The 18,877-nt window shown below is 38.5% G+C and overlaps 1 long non-coding RNA gene across 2 annotated transcripts in view; it reads left to right on the top strand.

The window, feature by feature from the left end:
• LOC117801942 overlaps positions 1-18,877 on the top strand; it is a 111,577-nt gene that overhangs the window by 37,199 nt on the left and 55,501 nt on the right. For both annotated transcript variants that reach the window (XR_004624811.1, XR_004624810.1), the window contains exon 2: positions 5,640-5,750. This is a non-coding gene — a long non-coding RNA (uncharacterized LOC117801942). The remainder of the gene's footprint in view (positions 1-5,639; positions 5,751-18,877) is intronic.

Below are 18,877 nucleotides of genomic sequence, written 5' to 3' on the forward strand. Positions count from 1 at the left end.
GTGATAAACAACCTACCAAAAATCAAAACTCCAGGCCCGGATGGTTTTCCTGGGGAATTCTACAAAACATTCAAAGAAGAAATAATAACTATTCTCCTGAAGCTATTTCAAAAAATAGAAACAGAAGGAAAGCTACCAAACTCATTCTATGAGGCCAATATTACCTTGATCCCCAAACCAGGCAAAGACCCCCTCAAAAAGGAGAATTACAGACCGATTTCTCTAATGAATATGGATGCCAAAATCCTCAACAAGATCCTTGCTAATAGAATCCAACAGTACATTAAAAGGATTATCCATCATGACCAAGTGGGATTCATACCTGGGATGCAAGCATGGTTCAACACTCGCAAATCAATCAATGTGATACATCATATCAACAAGAAAAGACTCAAGAACCATATGATCCTCTCAATTGATGCAGAAAAAGCATTTGACAAAATACAGCATCCTTTCCTGATTAAAACCCTTCAGAGTGTAGGAATAGAGGGTACATTTCTCAATCTCATAAAAGCCATCTATGAAAAGCCTACTGCAAGCATTATTCTCAATGGGGAAAAGCTGGAAGCCTTTCCCTTAAGATCAGGAACACGAAAAGGATGCCCACTCTTGCCACTATTATTCAACATAGTACTAGAAGTCCTTGCAACAGCAATCAGAAGACAAAAAGGGATCAAAGGTATCCAAATCGGCAAAGAAGAAGTCAAACTGTCTCTCTTTGCAGATGACATGATACTCTATATGGAAAACCCAAAGGAATCCACTCCCAAACTATTAGAAGTTATAGAACAATTCAGTAAGGTGGCAGGATACAAAATCAATGCCCAGAAATCAGTTGCATTTCTATACACGAATAACGAGACTGAAGAAAGAGAAATTAGGGAATCCATCCCATTTACAATAACACCAAAAACCATGCGTTACCTTGGAATTAACTTAACCAGAGACGTAAAGGACCTATATCCTAGAAACTATAGATCACTTTTGAAAGATATTGAGGAAGACATAAAAAGATGGAAAAATATTCCATGCTCATGGATTGGAAGAATTAACATAGTTAAAATGTCCATACTACCCAGAGCAATCTACACTTTCAATGCTATCCCGATCANGTTAAAAATTAAGGTACCCTGTGACCCAGCCATTGCATTACTGGGTATTTACCCCAAAGATACAGACGTAGTGAAGAGAAGGGCCTTATGCACACCAATGTTCATAGCAGCATTTTCCACAATAGCTAAATTGTGTAAGGAACCAAGATGCCCTTTGACAGATGACTGGATTAAGAAGTTGTGGTCCATATATACAATGGAATATTACTCAGCTATCAGAAAGAACGAATTCTCAACATTTGCTGCAACATGGACGGCACTGGAGGAGATAATGCTAAGTGAAATAAGTCAAGCAGAGAAAGACAATTATCATATGATTTCTCTCATCTATGGAACATAAGAACTAGGAGGATCGGTAGGGGAAGAAAGGGATAAAGAAAAGGGGGGTAATCAGAAGGGGGAATGAAACATGAGAGACTATGACTATGAGAAACAAACTGAGGGCTTCAGAGGGGAGAGGGGTGGGAGAATGGGATAGACTGGTGATGGGTAGTAAGATTATGCTAAGTGAAATAAGTCAAGCAGAGAATGACATTTATCATATGATTTCTCTCATCTATGGAACATAAGAACTAGGATGATCGGTAGGGGAAGAAAGGGATAAAGAAAGCGGGGGTAATCAGACAGGGGAATGAAGCATGAGAGGCTATGGACTATGAGAAACAAACTGAGGGCTTCAGAGGGGAGAGGGGTGGGAGAATGGGATAGACTGGTGATGGGTAGTAAGGAGGGCACGTATAGCATGGTGCACTGGGTGTTATATGCAACTAATGAATCATCAAACTTTACATCAGAAACCAGGGATGTACTGTATGGTGACTAACATAATATAATAAAAAAACATTAAAAAATAAAAAAAAATACAACTAATGGAAAGTGAGCTGAGTTTGTATTGAATAAAATTTAATTGGAATTGCATTCATTCCTTGAATCAATATTTAGCTTAGGTTCATTAAAAATGCCTCATTTGTTATCCAAGCCTTCAAACCAAAACAGGAGGAAGGAACAATAAAGCCATAATCAATATAACTTGACATCCAGACTGTGCTGGGATTGAGAAACATCTGTGGTTTCTCATAATTTGTTCCCATTCTACCTTATTCTATTTAGATTGCTCTTTTTTTCTTTTTAAAGTAGGCTCCACGCCCAACATGCAGCCCGGTTTGGGGCCTGAACTCATGATCCTGAGATCAAGGCCTGAGCTGAGATTAAGAGTTGGACACAACCAACTGAACCATCCAGGTACCCCTCTATTTCTGTTGCTTTATGGATCTTTGTAATACTCTGTTCCAGAAGTAAGCAGGAAAAAAATGAAACCGAAATGAATTGTATTAATACTTGCTACTTTAATCAACTCCAGAGATTGGGATTGGTTATGAACTCTAAGTGAAGTAAGGATGTAGGAATCTTTAATCTCAGATAATTCCTTAATACATAAATCCAAGAATTCTTTATAATCTTGGAAAAATAAACTGTGTCAAAACACAGAAGACCCAGTTACATTTGAATTTCAGATAAATAATGAATGAGTTTCAATATAAGTATATCCCATGCAATATTTGTGACATACTTAAGCTTAAAATTTATTTGTTGTTTATCTGAACTACAAATGTAACTGGGTGTTCTGTATTTTATTTGGAAACTCTAGGTAGGCAAGAAGATGTAGCTAAATCTAACTTCAAAACAGAAAAACTGTGGAAGCTTAATGAGTGGGATTAGAAAGATGACTGAACGAGAAAGCCTTTCCGAATCCCACATAAGCTGAGTCACCTCCAGACTCTTTTCTACTGGTTTGTGGGCAAATGTGTACTGTTTGCACTTCCTAGTTATTAGCATTTCTGTACATTCCTTTTCTAGGCCTGGAGATTTACTCAGCTTGTTTTGTGGAGATGGCACTACTTTGTAGGTGATTATGGGTAAGGAAATGACACATAAAAATTTCAGTATGAAAAGCAGTGAATAAACACAAATTGGTATAAGTCCAGTGTCTTAGGTGAGACTTTTATGTGTGCTTGGCCCTGACCTATCCTTCTTAGTGTTGAGGGATTTAGGGCCAGGGAGAGAGAGTGGGCACATGTGGGCCTCTTCATACTGTGTTTCATGAGAAGCTTACTTCATTGTGCTACAGCATATCGTAATACTGCGTATTTTCTAATATCCAGTTTACTCAAATGAGAAAAGAAAGAAAAGTATCTTGGTGCCAAAAAAGGGGTCTTTGAACTCCCAGCATCAGTGAAGAAAGGCAAGAATGGCAGGGAAGCAGCTATAGTTAACATGTTAGAAATTCTGATTGACTGGTAAGGTCCCTAAAGGGGAAGGGGCACCCATATCTCTGAAACAGTTTGTGAGAACAACAAGGAGACATCCTTCTCAGAACCGGGGGCTGCTTTTGCTTTGTCAGTGTTCCCAAGTCCTGAGGCAGTTTCCTTTTTTTCTGTGAAACAGCCACCGCCTGCCTCTGTTCCCAGCAAGTGGAGAGTGAGTGGGGTGTGCTCTTCCTGCCTTCCTCTTTGCTCATTTGAAAATAAGCACACAGGCTCTTTCTCTTTTCAAGCTTTAATGTTCATTGCTAAAAGGAAACAGAAGGTTAACAAAAGATAGCCAGTGGGAGATATATAGAATTGGTAATTTTACTGGTTTCTCTTTCCTCACTTCCCTGATTGTGTCTCTCTAAACCCTCATGTGTCTCCTGGACCAGAATTTAGCTGCTTTCGGAAATGAGAAGATCAGAGGAGGCAGTAGTCAGCATTAACAATGGGAAGAAAGGATGGAGACTGAGAGCAGGAGACTTTGGCCATTGATGAAGGTATCCCTACAGATGAAGAGGGGAGGAGGAATTCCCATTTACTAAGTGCCTTCCATGTGTAGGATCTTGTGACTGCCTCAGTGGAAAGAAACAGTCTCTGCTTTCAGGGAATTTGCAGTCTGATGCAGAGATAGATATGCAATAAGGCAATTAGAATATAGTATGATACTTACTTTAATGGGGTATGGGTACAGTGTTCTAGAGCATTGGAGAAGGAGCACTGAAGTCAGACTGGACTTCCAGAGAGGTCTTCTGGAATAAAGAAGACATTTAAACTGAGGCCTAAAGGATGAACTGAGGTTGGCCAAGGTGATCTAGGTAGAGGAGCTTGCACAGAGAGGTCAGGTGTTTTCTGGGCAGCATTGCTGGAGGGAAGGGGGAGTGCAAGGAGTGGTGTAAGAGGAGAAGGGCAAGGGCCAGTGTTGCAAGACCTTAGATGTTGCAAAGGAACTTAAGTTAGATACTGTGTAGATAAAGAGGAAGCTATTAAAAAGTTTTCAGGATGGTAGCAAATGTCATATTTAATCTTTGCACTAATAGTTTGAGGTAGGAATTTGTGTCTCTAATTTAGGTGGAAAACTTGAAGTAAAATAAGGGCCTCAACTTCAGAGGGTAATAAAGGGTAAAGTGAGGACTCCATTCCATTTGTGTCTGACTGCAGAGTCCAGGCACTTTCCATTTCACAGAGCTCTACAGTGTGAAGATGTTGACTATGGGAGGAAGTGATTTTTTCTAAAAGCATACCTACTAACACACAGGTTAGTGTTGGGTCTGGCTGTCACTGCCTCTAGGAAGACAAGCAAGGTCATTCAGCCCTCTGGTCCACGCTGTCAGCCTCCAAAGCTCTAGCATGGCAACTTACAGTTATAATAGTAAAGTCAACTGCACATTTTAGAAAGGCTTAAAATGAAAATCAGTATTTACATGTTAACTTCCAACTCTCTGGAGTGTTTGCTTAGAGAGAATGACTTATTTGAGGAAGGGCCTGCATAGCCTGTTGGTTGGAGGCACTAACATAAAATAAAAGTCTGCAAAATGTGGCCACAAAAAGTCTTTAAAGGTTGGGATAGTTGGTTGAAGTCACACATGCTATATGATTATTACAGTTTGGAGTCACCAATAGCATTTTAATCCCTGACAAGATATTGTGAATATTTTGCCATTGATATGACCAGGCCATGTGATGCAGGAGTGTGCCAAAACTAAAGACCTCTGTGGAATTCACTCTTCCCTTGGGTTCCCAAAGTTTGAAACTGTAGACTATTAGCAACAACTCTCTGGCTGGTGGTAATTTGTTCAGATCTCAAACCACAGGGAGCTTTATTGAATGAATATAAAATATTGAATGTGAATGCAAAACATTCACATTCACTTTACACTTGTGCTCTGGTGTAGGCAAGCCTTCTGCAAAGAAAGGAATGCCAAGAAAGTTGGTAATATTACTCATGAAAATATTAACCTCATGCTGAAAATATGGTGTCCCTAGTTTTTATCAGAACTAAATAGCAGAATCAATGAAAATTTGTCTACTATTTTTTATTTTTGCATCATTTACAAGTACTTCATTTATTATGACACAATTCTATCAACAGCCACTAAACATAATAAATTTGAAATGTTTCAATACTTACTCAAATACCAAAGCAAGGACTTTATTCATTCTTATTCCTTCCTCTTCTCTGCTCTCTCCCCTTTTCTTCCTGTTCCCTCTCTTCTTTCAGTACTTCTTATCTCTGAAGTGGATGAATCACCTCTTGGGCCTTTAATGAATTGACTATGTTGGGATGTTTACCTGTCCAGATGTCTCCTGTTGCTGGTCTCACAGCAACGAGGTGAGTTAAAAATTAATAGGGTGTTTTTGGGGACTGTTTGATTCCCAGGTATATCTCATTATGTCCTCAGTCTGTCCTGTTACTTAAGAGAATATGTAGGGAATTGGGAGAGCAATAAATAATGGGTAAATAAGAGGTAATGTGTCAGAGACCTGGTAAATAATATCTCATATTTGTGTGGTGCTTTGCATCATCTCTGTGTTCCCACATATCCATATGAAGGCATGCTAGCATGGGTCTTGGGGGACAGCAGAACATGGCAAACTAAGGGGAATTCTAAATGGCAGATGTCCATTAAGGGGGGAGGATACAGGCAAGGAAAACTGATCCTCTACCTCACCGTTTTCCACTGGTTACGATGAGACTGATGGGTGTTCGATTCGGATTGCCTGATGAGCATATCAGTGTCCATGCCTGCTACCCATCCAATGTCTATGCCTACCAACCATGCATTTTCTCTAATAAGACTTTTTCTGATAGTCCCAGGAATGATGGAAAGTGGTAGAGGTGGAAGTATCAACATAGATGGTAGAGAGAATTGAATTAATGGTTCATGGAATTCTGTCATCACTGGTCCACTCAAGGCTTCTCTCTCCTATTTTTATCCTTATCCCTCATCCCCTTTGCCCTCCTCCCATAGAATCCATGACATTTAATACATATCTTGTGGTCTGTTAAATGTTCTTGAAAAATGAATATTTTTGGTTTGAGTGTATTTTTTAATTTATATAAACTATATTGGCTTATATGTATCTTATTCAGTTACTTAATTTTTTCCTCTAAGCACAATATTTTAGAGATATCTTCATACTGCTATGTGTAAATCTATTGCTTGTAATTAATTGTTTTCTGGTTTCCCTGAATGTGTGTCACCACATTTTACCCTATTTATTGTCCTGGCACTGGGCACCCAAATAACCTTCAACTCCTAGCCAGAAAAAAAAAGAAAGGCACAAGGAATAGAAACATGAATATCTTGGGGCGCCTGGGTGGCACAGTGGTTAAGTGTCTGCCTTCAGCTCAGGGCGTGATCCTGGCATTATGGGATCGAGCCCCATATCAGGCTCCTCCACTATGAGCCTGCTTCTTCCTCTCCCACTCCCCCTGCTTGTGTTCCCTCTCTCACTGGCTGTCTCTATCTCTGTCGAATAAATAAATAAAATCTTAAAAAAAAAAAAGAAACATGAATATCTTTATACACGTTCCTTTATGGAATTGCTTAAGCATTTATTTGGGATATATACTAATGAATTTCTGGGTCAAACAAAGTTTGTTTACTTATTTTGCATAGGTATTGCTAGATTTTTCTTCTGGATAGCTGCACATGTGTACATGTCACCAGCTGTATGTTATTTAACTTTATAATTTTTGCTTGTTTAATAGATATGGAGTGGTAAGTCACTCTTTTTACTTGTATTAATTTTTTTAAAGATTTATTTATTTGAGAGAGAGAGAGAGAGAGAGAGAGTGTGCAAGCTGGGGGAGGGGTAGAGGGAGAGGAAGAGAGAATCCTGAACCAGACTCCCTGCTGAGTGTGGAGCCCACTTGGGGCTTCATCCCAGGACCCCGAGATCATGATCTGAGCTGAAACCAAGAGTCAGGAGCTTAACTGACTGAGCCACCCAGGCACCCACAGCTTCAGTTTTTAAACAATTTCTCAGAATGCTTTAATTTTATTTCTTTATGACAAAAAGGGGAACTATTTATTTTCCTTATTTCAAAAATAAATTACATCGGTTAAGAAAAATGTAGAAGAATATGAGCATACAGACAAGCGAGAAAGAAAAGTTGAAAATCAGGGTTTGTCTTTGAATCCCTTGCAGCAAAACAGCTGCTGGAGGAAGCAGTCTTCTTTTGATCATCAAGCAGCTCTGGGGGTTTGAAGGGGTGGAGGAATGACTCTGAAGGGATGCTACTCTGTCTGTAGATATTTTCATCAACAGCTCACTGCAGCATGGCTTGTGGACTGCCCTGTGACTTGAAGGATACTGGCATGGGTGGTCTGGATTGTTGTCACTGATTGTCACTCTTTAGGGGTAGGCAATGATGGTCCCTAGGAAAAACATAAGAAAGACCAATGCAAAAGGATTAGCAGCTTTCCTCTACCTGTTCTCCCTGTCATTGCTTCCTCCAGCCACCCTTCTGCTCCAGGCTGCTGCCTATCCCCAACCCTCACCCCAACTGAAGCCAGCAAAGAGTGTCCGCTGGGCTTCTCAGGACTGTAGAGTTTGTCCCTGTAATGCACATGTCCTTTCACTTCAGTTTTCTGCAGAATTGGTTTTGAAGGAAGTAGTTGACAATCTAGCAGGGACCAGATACCTTTGGGGATAGTTCCTAAGCTAATGACCTAAGGAATTCATGGAAAAACAAGACTATAACTGCTGTTAGGCTTAACAATAACCAACATTTGGCAAGTCTACAAACATGTTCTTAATTAATGGTGTTAGGCCTACATTTTTTTAACAAGGGCTTTAACATGTGCGTTTGAATTCCAGTTTAGACACTTTCTGTCTGTGAGGCCTCATAAAAAGTATTTAATCTTCTGAGCCTCAGTTTCCTTATCTGTAAAATGGGAATAATATTACCTATATCATGTGTTGCTGGAGATTCAAAATTCATTTGAACTTATACATATTTAAACACCATATGTCTGACACATAAACTCCTTATACAATAATTCATTTTATATTTGGTGTAGAGCACATCCCTCTTCTTTCTTTAGTGAGGGAGCACTCAAGATAGGTGCTGCTTTCTGTAGATTCCTTGATTTTCACAGTAGGTTTGGCTACTCTGAGCTTACTGGGATATCTGGCTTTTACAAGGCAGCATCCGTATCCCAGCTTTTATTCCCAGGACTATAAGGTCTTTAGTTGGCATTCTGCTATATTCTTGAGCTCATCCTCAAGTTGAAGTGAATGTTTAGTTGTTATTCTTTTATATCATCAAGTCTGGCTTATGTCCAGGGGTAGAAGAATGAACATTTAACCTGGTAGAGACAAAGTCTCTGGGGCAAATTTTGTGCCCGTGAAGCATCTGCTGCTGTCCTATCCCTAATGCTGGGGAAGGGGCCAGGTGAGGTTGGGAAGCCAATCCTACCAGAGCAGAAAATAGCTATTGTGTATTCGTTTTGTTTTAGATTATTATTTCTTAAAAAGTATAACAAAATCTATATGGATTATTAATTGCACTGAAAACAAAATGTTCTTCAACTGTATTGTAGCTGGTCAATGTAAATAACGAGGTTGCCTTTATGACCGGTCTTGATGTCTAGCTTTACTTCTGTGAGCTCTATGTGGAAAGACAGAGAAGTACCAGCCATTTTTTTTCACAGTTTGCATTAAATTATTCATTCTGAACCACTAAGTAGTGATTTTTTCACTCAGCCTCCAGTGGTACTTAAAACATGCCAACAAATGATACTTTAATATGAAAATACATGTATAGAAAAACCTGAAAAATGTATTCTAAAATGTTAAAGCTATCTCTGGGAGGTGGGATGATATATAATTTAATGGACTTCTGGAATTTTCTATAATAAGTATGCATTATTTTATAATAAGCAAATTATTTAAAAGTTAAAACCGTTTATAGTTAATTATAATAGAGAACTATTTTGGAGATTTAAAGTATCTTAAAAGTTGATTTTCTCCTAACACCTTAGTGAGAAAGGGGAAGAATTATTATTATTAGACAATTTGAAAGATTGTCTTTTAAAAGAATGTCAGACACCATATATATATTTGTATTATTAATATTATTATGATGATGATGAACATCAAGAAATATGGCCAGGGATGTTCTGTAACTTTGACCTGAATAAACACCTGAGAGATCAGAAGAGCCTGGCATTCTGACTCCTACCTCTGTGTTAATTGTATTTATTTGTGGACAGCACAGTTCTAAACTCTTTTCATGGAATAACTCATTTATTCTCCACAACACCTGCTTGAAGTAGATACCAATATTCTCTCCATACTACAGATGACAGAACAGAAGAGCAGAGAGGTTGAGTAACGTGCCCAAGGTTATATCTCCTGTCAGTGACAGAGCTGGGATTTGAATACAAAAGTTTGGCTTCAAGGAAAAGAGACAGCAAAATAGAAAAAGATATATACAAAATGGTATTGTATTTAGTGTGCTTTACATGTATTTTTGAGAACAACAGAATGAAAAGATATGGTTTGTCCCTGTATTTACACTTTAATTTACACTTTATTTACACTTAAAATTATGAAGTGTTTATTATATGTGGAGTATGTTTAAGGTAGTAAGGAAACAAGAAGAAGTATGGCCAGTGCTGCTGCCCTTCTGAAGCTCATAAAGTAGTGGGGGAAGATAGCAGTGGAAACAATGAACATCATGTAATAAACACTGAATATTAAATGATATATTAAGTATGTGGTCTTATCCAATGACACTGAATTACTCCAAAACAGAGAGTTTTTGGAGTTCTCACCTTAAATTTCTTGGTAGATATGGAATTAACTAAAAATAAAAGTCACATATAGATTAGGAAAACACTTTATAAGTCCAGAAATGATAAAGTATATATGCTAATGTCATACTAAGAAGGATATGACAAAAAAATAATGGCAAGCCTGCTGTGAGTTTGTTCCTAGATAGGGGAAATTTAGTTTTTCTATATATTGAGGAGGTTTTGAAACAATCTATTTTACATTGCTTCATAAAAAGTAAAATTCTGACCTACTTTTTTGGCAGTGGATACTGCATGAGGGTTTTAGGTAAAAAAGGTAGAATGTCATTGTGAACTTTCAGGTGGTACTAAAGGCTAAAGGGACTGTGCTGGGTTATTGGAACTGGTATACCAAATCAACACCCTGGGAAGGGGCAATGCCTTAAATTACATCAGCTATGAGCACTGTGATATTTGTCCACATTTTATTTCCTTCCTTGCCCGAATTCTACATCCATACAGAAAGACATGTCAAGGATAATACAGCAACTACTGTAGCAGCTGATCTTGTCTTTCTTGTGGGCTCTAGCTGACAGATTTGACTAACTCTTGTGCTATTTGGAGTATGATGAAACATTGCTCTTATAAATGGAGAACAATTGTATTGAATGTACCAGATAATTCTCAGAGAGGGAGGATTGATGGTGGAAGTTGGCTTCACTCACCTTATTTGTAGGTTCCCTGGAGTATGTCAGATCACACGTCTATTAAAAGGTACTAAATGACCCCCTCAGATTTTCAAACAGTTTATATAGTTTCCTAAATAAAATAGAAAGTGAGCACAAAAAGTAGGACTCCATTTTGGGAAGGAAAATGGCCTGTAAGATATTTGAAACATTATTTATAAATTTATTCCTAGAACCTTAGAATTCTCTGATAAATCTGCATCTTTTAAAGTTTGAAATTGGTAGTTTAGAGCAATGAAATAGAAATGAAGAGAGTGATCTCCAGGTTCCCTTTTGCTTTAAAATTCTGTTCTTGTGTGATTTGAGTTCGGTGGTAAATTTCTGGAACAAATTAACTGACGGATTGAACAGGGTGATGATTGTTTAAGAAACATTTAGTTGCTGGCTGGATGGCAGGTTACCGAGAAAAGCTAGGGATGCTGAGTCATGTGGAGATCATTCTTAGTTCCATAGCCATCTTTGGTTAATTCACAGCCTGAATATGGTGCTGGAGAGACAATGGGCCTGACACCTTATAGGGATTCTGAAATTCTTTCTGGGGAGAATCTGAGTATTAGGTATATTTTTTTCTCCAAACTTATCCCACAATGATGGAGATAATAGTCACACAGAGAATGCATTTTCAGGGTCCTTGTGGAAGGCAATGCTTTCATTTGAAAGCTGCAAAAATGGTTTTGGGCTGTTGCTCCTTCATCTGTTGGCAGAATGTGAACATTTTAGAATTTATTTGAATGATTCCCACCCATTCTGGCATCCCTTTGTTCTCCTTCCTTCCTTCCTTCCTTCCTTCCTTCCTTCCTTCCTTCCTTCCTTCTGTTATGTTAGTCACCATACAGTACATTCTTCTTATATGTATTGTAAGATACTTTACTTGTGAGGCCTTCAGATAAGAATAAAATTATATATAGAAAACCTTGAGATTTGCATGTAAAATATTTAAGAAGTTTACTTAGAAATCTTAAAAGTCTACCGGTTTTTAGTTATTTTCATCCTAGCCAAGTAAAATATATTTATAAATCCCCTGGAGAAGACGAAGTTTTAATCTGTCTATCTATATGTCTATCTATATGTCTGTCTATCTGTCTATCATCTATCTTTCTGTCCATCATCTACCTATTTTTTGTTTGAGTAAAGTTCACAGATTGGCAGCCTATTGCAAAATCAGGTCATGAGATACATTTTTGGACTTTATTCAAAATCACCAATTAAAATTTGGACAATTTCACACAAAACCCTGGATTTTCATTTCCTCCAGAAAAAATGTCCCATTTTCAACAAAAACAACAACAACAAAAAAATGAAAGGTATGCAGAGATATAATACAGTATGACTTATACACTTGAAAAAAACAATCAATGCCAACTGCACTATAAGCCAAAGGTGTTGGACTTACTAGACAAAGACTTGAAATCAGCCATTTTAAATATGTTTGAAGAGCTAAAGGAAAGCATGTCTAAATGGATAAAGGTAACAGAATGGTGCCTCACCAAATAAGGAATATCAATAAAGGTATGGAAATTATAAAAAGAAGTCAAATAGAAATTCTGGAGTTCAAAAGTAAAATAACTGAAATAAAAAATTTACTAGAAGGTCCCAACAGCAGATTTGAACAAGCAGAATATAAAAACCAATGAACTTAAAGATAGATTTCTATAAATTAAGGTGTTAATTATAATCCTCAGGGCAAGCACTAAGAAAATAATTACAAAACGTAGAGTTAAAGAAATGGTAAGGCAATAAAAATATCTGCTTAACAAAATAAAAGGGAGTGCAGGAGGACATGAAGAATGAAAAAGGTAATTCATGCTAACAGTAGCCAAAAAGAGCTGGAGTGGCTATACTCAGACAAATTAGACTTTTAGAAAAAATTTGTTATGGGAGACAAAGAAGGACATTCCATAATGACAGGAGATCAAGAATATAAGTATAAACATATTAGTACCTAACAACAGAGCCCCTAAACCTGTCAGAATTGAAGCAAAATTGGTGAAATTGAAGGGAGAAATAGTGCAATAATAATAGTTGGCAACCTCAATATCCCAATTTCAATAATGGATAGAAAAATTAGATCACCAAGGAAATGGAAGACTTAAAGAACACTACAAAACAAGTAGACCTAACATATCCATAGATACTGTAGCTAAGAGTGCACATCGAACATTCTCAAAGATAAATCATATAGTAGACCACATACACACACAGCCCCCCCAGTAAATTTAAGAGAATTGAAATAATACAAAATGTGTCCTCCAAACACAATGAAATGATATTAGAAATCGATAAAATTTACAAATATGTGGAAATTAAGCAACACATGCCTAAATAACCAATGCCTCACTGAAAAAAATCACAAAGGAAATTAGAAAATTTTTTTGGAAATACATGAAAATAAAAACATAGCAAAACTCATGAGGTGTAGTGAAAATAATGATCAGAGAGATATTTATGGCTATGAATTCCTATATTAAAAAAGAAGAAAGATCTCAAATCAATATTCTAACTTTCCACCTTAATTAGCTAGAAAAATAAGAATAAACAGAACATAAATCAAGAAGAAGGAATGAAATAATAAAGATTAGAGTAGAGATAAAAGAAGTGGAACATAGAAAATAAAATCAATGAAATCAAAAGTTGGTTCTTTGAAAATATCAACAAAATTGGCAAATCTTTAGCTAGCTTGACCAAGACAAAAGGAAGGCTCAAATTATTAAAACGAGAAATGAAAGAGGGCCCACCTTTTTCATTACTACTGACCTTACAGAAATAAAAGGATGATAAGGGAATATCACTAACGGTTGTACACCAGTAAGTTAGGTAACCTTGTTGAAAGGGACAAATTCCTTTAAAAACATATACTATTGAAGTGGACTCACAAAGAAATAGAAAATATGAACAGACCTGTAAAAAGTGAAAAGAATAAGCTAATAATAAAAAAACTTCCAGCAAAGAAAAACTCAGGGGAATATGGCTTCACTACTGGATTCTACCAAATGTTTAAAGAAGAATGGACACCAGTCCTTCTCAAACTCTTCCAAAGATTATCAGAGGAGGGAAGACTTCCCAACTCATTCTCTGAGGCTGGTAGCATTCCTAAGACCAAAGTCAGAGAAAGACATAATAAACAAATATCCTTATCAATATAGATGCAAAGATCCTCAACAAAATAATAGTAAACTGAATCCAATAACATATCAAAATGATTATGCACCATGACCAAGTGGGACTTATCCTATGCAAAATTGGTTCATATATGAAAGTCAACCAATGTAATATACAATCCTTATATAATAAAAGGCATCTCAATAAATGCAGAAAATACATTTGACAAAATCCAACACTCTTTCATGATAAAAAAAAAATATACAACAACCTAGGAATAGAAAGTATGTTAGACCGAATAATGGTCCCCCCAAAAATCATCCCTGTCCTAATCCTTGGAACCTGTAAATATCACCTTGTATGAAAAAAAGGAGTTTGAAGATGTCATTTAATTAAGGATATTGAGGAAAAAAGATGGCGGAGGAGTAGGGGACCCCTTTTTCAGCTGGTCCCCTGAGTCGAGCTGGATATGTACCAGACCATCCTGAAAATCCACGGAATCAGCCTGAGATGCAGGAAGGTACATCTGGATCTCTATAAGCGAACATCTCCAGTGCTGAATATTGAGGTATGAAGGGGGGAGCTGTGAATCCACACACAGATATCGGAAGATAAACGGAAGGGGGAGGGTGTTGCCGTGATCGGGTGCCGGGAAGCAGTAGCCACCTGCACTGGGGAGTGGGCCGGACTTGCAGACCGGCACCCATGAGAAAGCAGACTGAGACCATGAACCCGGGAACACGTGCGACTTGACTGAAAACCGGAGCTCTGGAGCGCTCACTGGAACTGGATTAAAACTGGGAGCTTGGGAGTGCGCGCGTGTCCAAACTGAAAACTGGAGCTCCATAGCGCACACTCGAACTAGACTGAAACCGGGAGTTTGGGAGTGCTCGCGCAACCGTACTGAAAACCGGAGCTCCGGAGCGTACACTGGAGCCGGACTGATAATGGGAGCTTGAGAGAGGGCATGTGTCCAAACTGAAAACCGGAGCTCTGGAGTGCTCACTGGAACCAGACTGATAATGGGAGCTTGGGAGCGCGTGCACGACCAGACTGAAAACCGGCTCGCTGGAGCATGCGCGAACCACACTGAAACAGGGAGCTCGGGAGCACGCGCTGGAACCGGGGGCAGCTGGCGGTGTTCAAAGCACAAAGGACAGAGACGTGATGGCCCTGGAGAGTGAGGGCTGGGAGAGCAGCTGTGGGGTGCACAACCCAGGATGCTGAAGGGTTATGGCAGAAATAGAGTTAAAATGGCCAAGAGAGCATAGTGGAGAGTGGATTGTGAACTGTCTGAGACAGAGGTTAGGATATGCCCACTGCTGCTCTGACTCTCAGAAGAGCCACAGAAAATCACCAGGGAAAGCCACAAAATCCCGGAAAAACCAGCTCACATTGTGCCCATCCCCATCCCCCCTCATAGGGGACAGGGAGACTCTACCCAAACAGGGTTGACTGAGTATTGGCATGGCAGGCCCCTCCCCCAGAAGGCAAGCTGAAAAATCAAGAAGCCTACATTCCTAAGGTCCCTATAAAACAAGTGCACACTGCCTGGGTCCTAGTCAATAATTTGGGCTCTGGGCAACCCTGCAACCTCTCTTCATCAGAATGACGAGGAGGAGAAATCCCCCCCCCAAGCAAAGAAAAGATAATGAGTCTGTGGCCTCTGTCACAGAACTGATGGTTATGGATATAACCAAATTGTCAGAAATGGAGTTCAGAGTAACAATGGTCAAGATGATTTGTAGGCTTGAAAAAATATTAACAAAAATATTAATGAGATTAGAATCTTTAAGGGCGGAAATGAGAGTGAATCTGGCAGAAATTAAAAATGCTATGAATCAAAGCAGTCAAAAGTAGATGCTCTGACAGCCAGGGTAAATGAGGCAGAAGAACGAATTAGTGAATTGGAGGATGGGATTGTAGAAGAGAAAGTTAAAACAGAAACTTGGCTCAAAAAAATCCAATCTCAAGAATGTAGATTATGGGAGATTACTGACTCAATGAATCGTTCCAAATGTCAGAATAATCGGCATCCCCGAGGGGGTGGAGAAAGAGAGAGGTCTAGAAGAGATATTTGAACAAATTGTAGCTGAAAACTTCCCTAATCTGACAAAGGAAGCAAGCATTCATGTCCAAGAGGCAGAGAGGACCCCTCCCAAGGTCAACCACGGCAAACCTACACCAGGTCACATCATAGTGCAATTCGTAAATATTAGATCCAAGGATACAGTATTGAAAGCAGCCAGGACAAAAAGATTTCTCATGTACTGAGGAAAAAATATCAGAATAACGTCAGACCTGTCTACGGAGACATGGCAGGCTAGGAAGGGGTGGCAGCATATTTTCAAAGCTCTATCTGGGAAGATCATGCAGCCAAGGATCCTTTATCCAGCAAGGCTGTCATTCAGAATTCATGGAGAGTTAAGCACCTACCAGGATCGGCAGAAACTGACTGAATTCGTAACCACCAAACCAGCCCTACAGGAGCTATTAAGGGGGCTTGTATAAACGTAAAAAGGTCCCAAGAGTGAGACAGAACAGAAATTTACAATCTATAGAAACAAAGATTTACAGGCAACATGACATCATTAAAATCATATCTCTCAATAATCACTCTCAATGTGAATGGCCTAAATACTCCCATAAAACGCCACAGGGTGGCAGATTGAATAAAAAGACATGACCCATCCATTTTCTATCTACAGAGACTCATCTTGAACCTAAATATACATCCAGACTGAAAATGATGGGATGGAAAACAATTTTTCATGCCAATGGATCTCAAAAGAAACCTGGGGTAGAAATTCTCATATCAGACAGATTAGATTTTAAATTAAAGACTGTAGTTAGACATACAGAAGGACTCTATATTATTCTTAAAGGATCTATCCAACAAGTGGATATGACAATTATAAATAACTCTGCCCCCAAGAGGGGAGCAGCTAGATACACAAGCCAACTCTTCACCAGAATAAAGAGACATATAGATAATAATACGTTAATAGTAGGGGACCTCAACACTCCACTCTCAGCAATAGACAGATCACCTAAGCAGAAAATCAACAAAGAAACAAGAGCTTTGAATGACATACTAGACCAGATGGACCTCATAGATGTATACAGAACATTACACCCCAGAACAACAGAATACTCATTCTTTTCGAATGCACATGGAAAGTTATCCAAATAGACCATATACTGGGTCACAAAACAGGTCTCAACCAATACCAAAAGACTGAAATTATTCCCTGCATATTCTCAGACCACAATGCTTTGAAATTGGAATTCAATCACAAGGAAAAATTTGGAAGAAACTCAACACTCGGAAACTAAGAACTATCCTGCTCAAGAATGATTGGGTGAACCAGGAAATTAAAAATCAATTTAAACAATTTATGGAGACCAACGAGAATGAAGACACAATGGTCAAAAACCTCTGGGACACTGCATGGGCGGTCCTAAGAGGAAAATACATAGCCATACAAGTCTCACTCAAGAGAATAGAAAAACCTAAAATGCAGTTTTTATATTCTCACCTAAAGAAGCTGGTGCTGGAACAGAAGAACAGGCCTAACCAATGCACGAGAAAGCAGTTGATCTAGATTAGAGCAGAGATCAATGAATTGGAAACCAGGAGCACAGTAGAGCAGATCAACAGAACTAGAAGCTGGTTCTTTGAAAGAATAAGTAAGATCGATAAGCCACTGGCCAGAGTTATTCAAAAGAATAGTCAACAGCTTTATGCTAATAAATTAAACAACCTGGAAGAAATAGAGGCCTCCTGGAAACCTATAAACTACCAAGACTGACATAGGAATAAATTGATTATTTAAACAGACTGATTAATTAGGAAGAGATTGAAGCAGTGATTAAAAACCTCCCCAAAAACAAGAGTCCAGGGCCTGATGGATTCCCTGGGGAATTCCACCAAATATTCGAAGAAGAAATAATAGCTATTCTCCTGAAGCTGTTTCAAAAAAATAGAAACAGAAGGAAAACTACCAAACTCATTCTATGAGGCCAGTATTACCTTGATCAAAACCAGACAAAGACCCCATCAAAAAGGAGAATTACAGACCGATTTCCCTGATGAAAATGGATGCCAAAATTCTCAACAAGATCCTAGCTAATAGGATCCAACAGTACATTAAAAGGATTATCCATCAAGACCAAGTGGGATTCATCCCTGGGATGCAAGGGTGGTTCAACATTCGCAAATCTATCAGTGTGATAGATCATATCAACAAGAAAAGAGTCAAGAACCATATGATCCTCTCAATTGATGCAGAAAAAGCATTTGACAAAATACAGCATCCTTTCCTGATTAAAACCCTTCAGAGTGTAGGGATAGAGGCTACATTCCTCAATTTCATAAAAACCGTATATGAAAAGCCTACAGCGAATATCATTCTTAAGGGGGAAAAGGTGGAAGCCTTTCCCTTAAGATCAGGAACACGACAAGGATGCCCACTCTTGCCACTATTATTCAACATAGTACTAGAAGTCCTTGCAACAGCAATCAGACAACAAAAAGGGATAAAAGGTATCCAAATTGGCAAAGAAGAAGTCAAACTGTCTCTCTTTGCAGATGACTTGATACTGTATATGGAAACCCCGGAAGACTCCACCCCCAAACTACTAGAAGTTATGGAGCAATTCAGTAATGTGGCGGGATACAAAATCAATGCTCAGAAATCAGTTGCATTTCTTTTTTTTTTAATTTTATTATTATTATTTTTTTATTATATTATGTTAATCACCATACAGTACATCCCCGGATTCCGATGTAAAGTTCGATGCTTCATTAGTTGCGTATAACACCCAGTGCACCATGCAATATGTGCCCTCCTTACTACCCATCACCA

This window comes from Ailuropoda melanoleuca, chromosome 4, assembly GCF_002007445.2.
Source record: "Ailuropoda melanoleuca isolate Jingjing chromosome 4, ASM200744v2, whole genome shotgun sequence".
NCBI classification, from domain to species: Eukaryota; Metazoa; Chordata; class Mammalia; order Carnivora; family Ursidae; genus Ailuropoda; species Ailuropoda melanoleuca.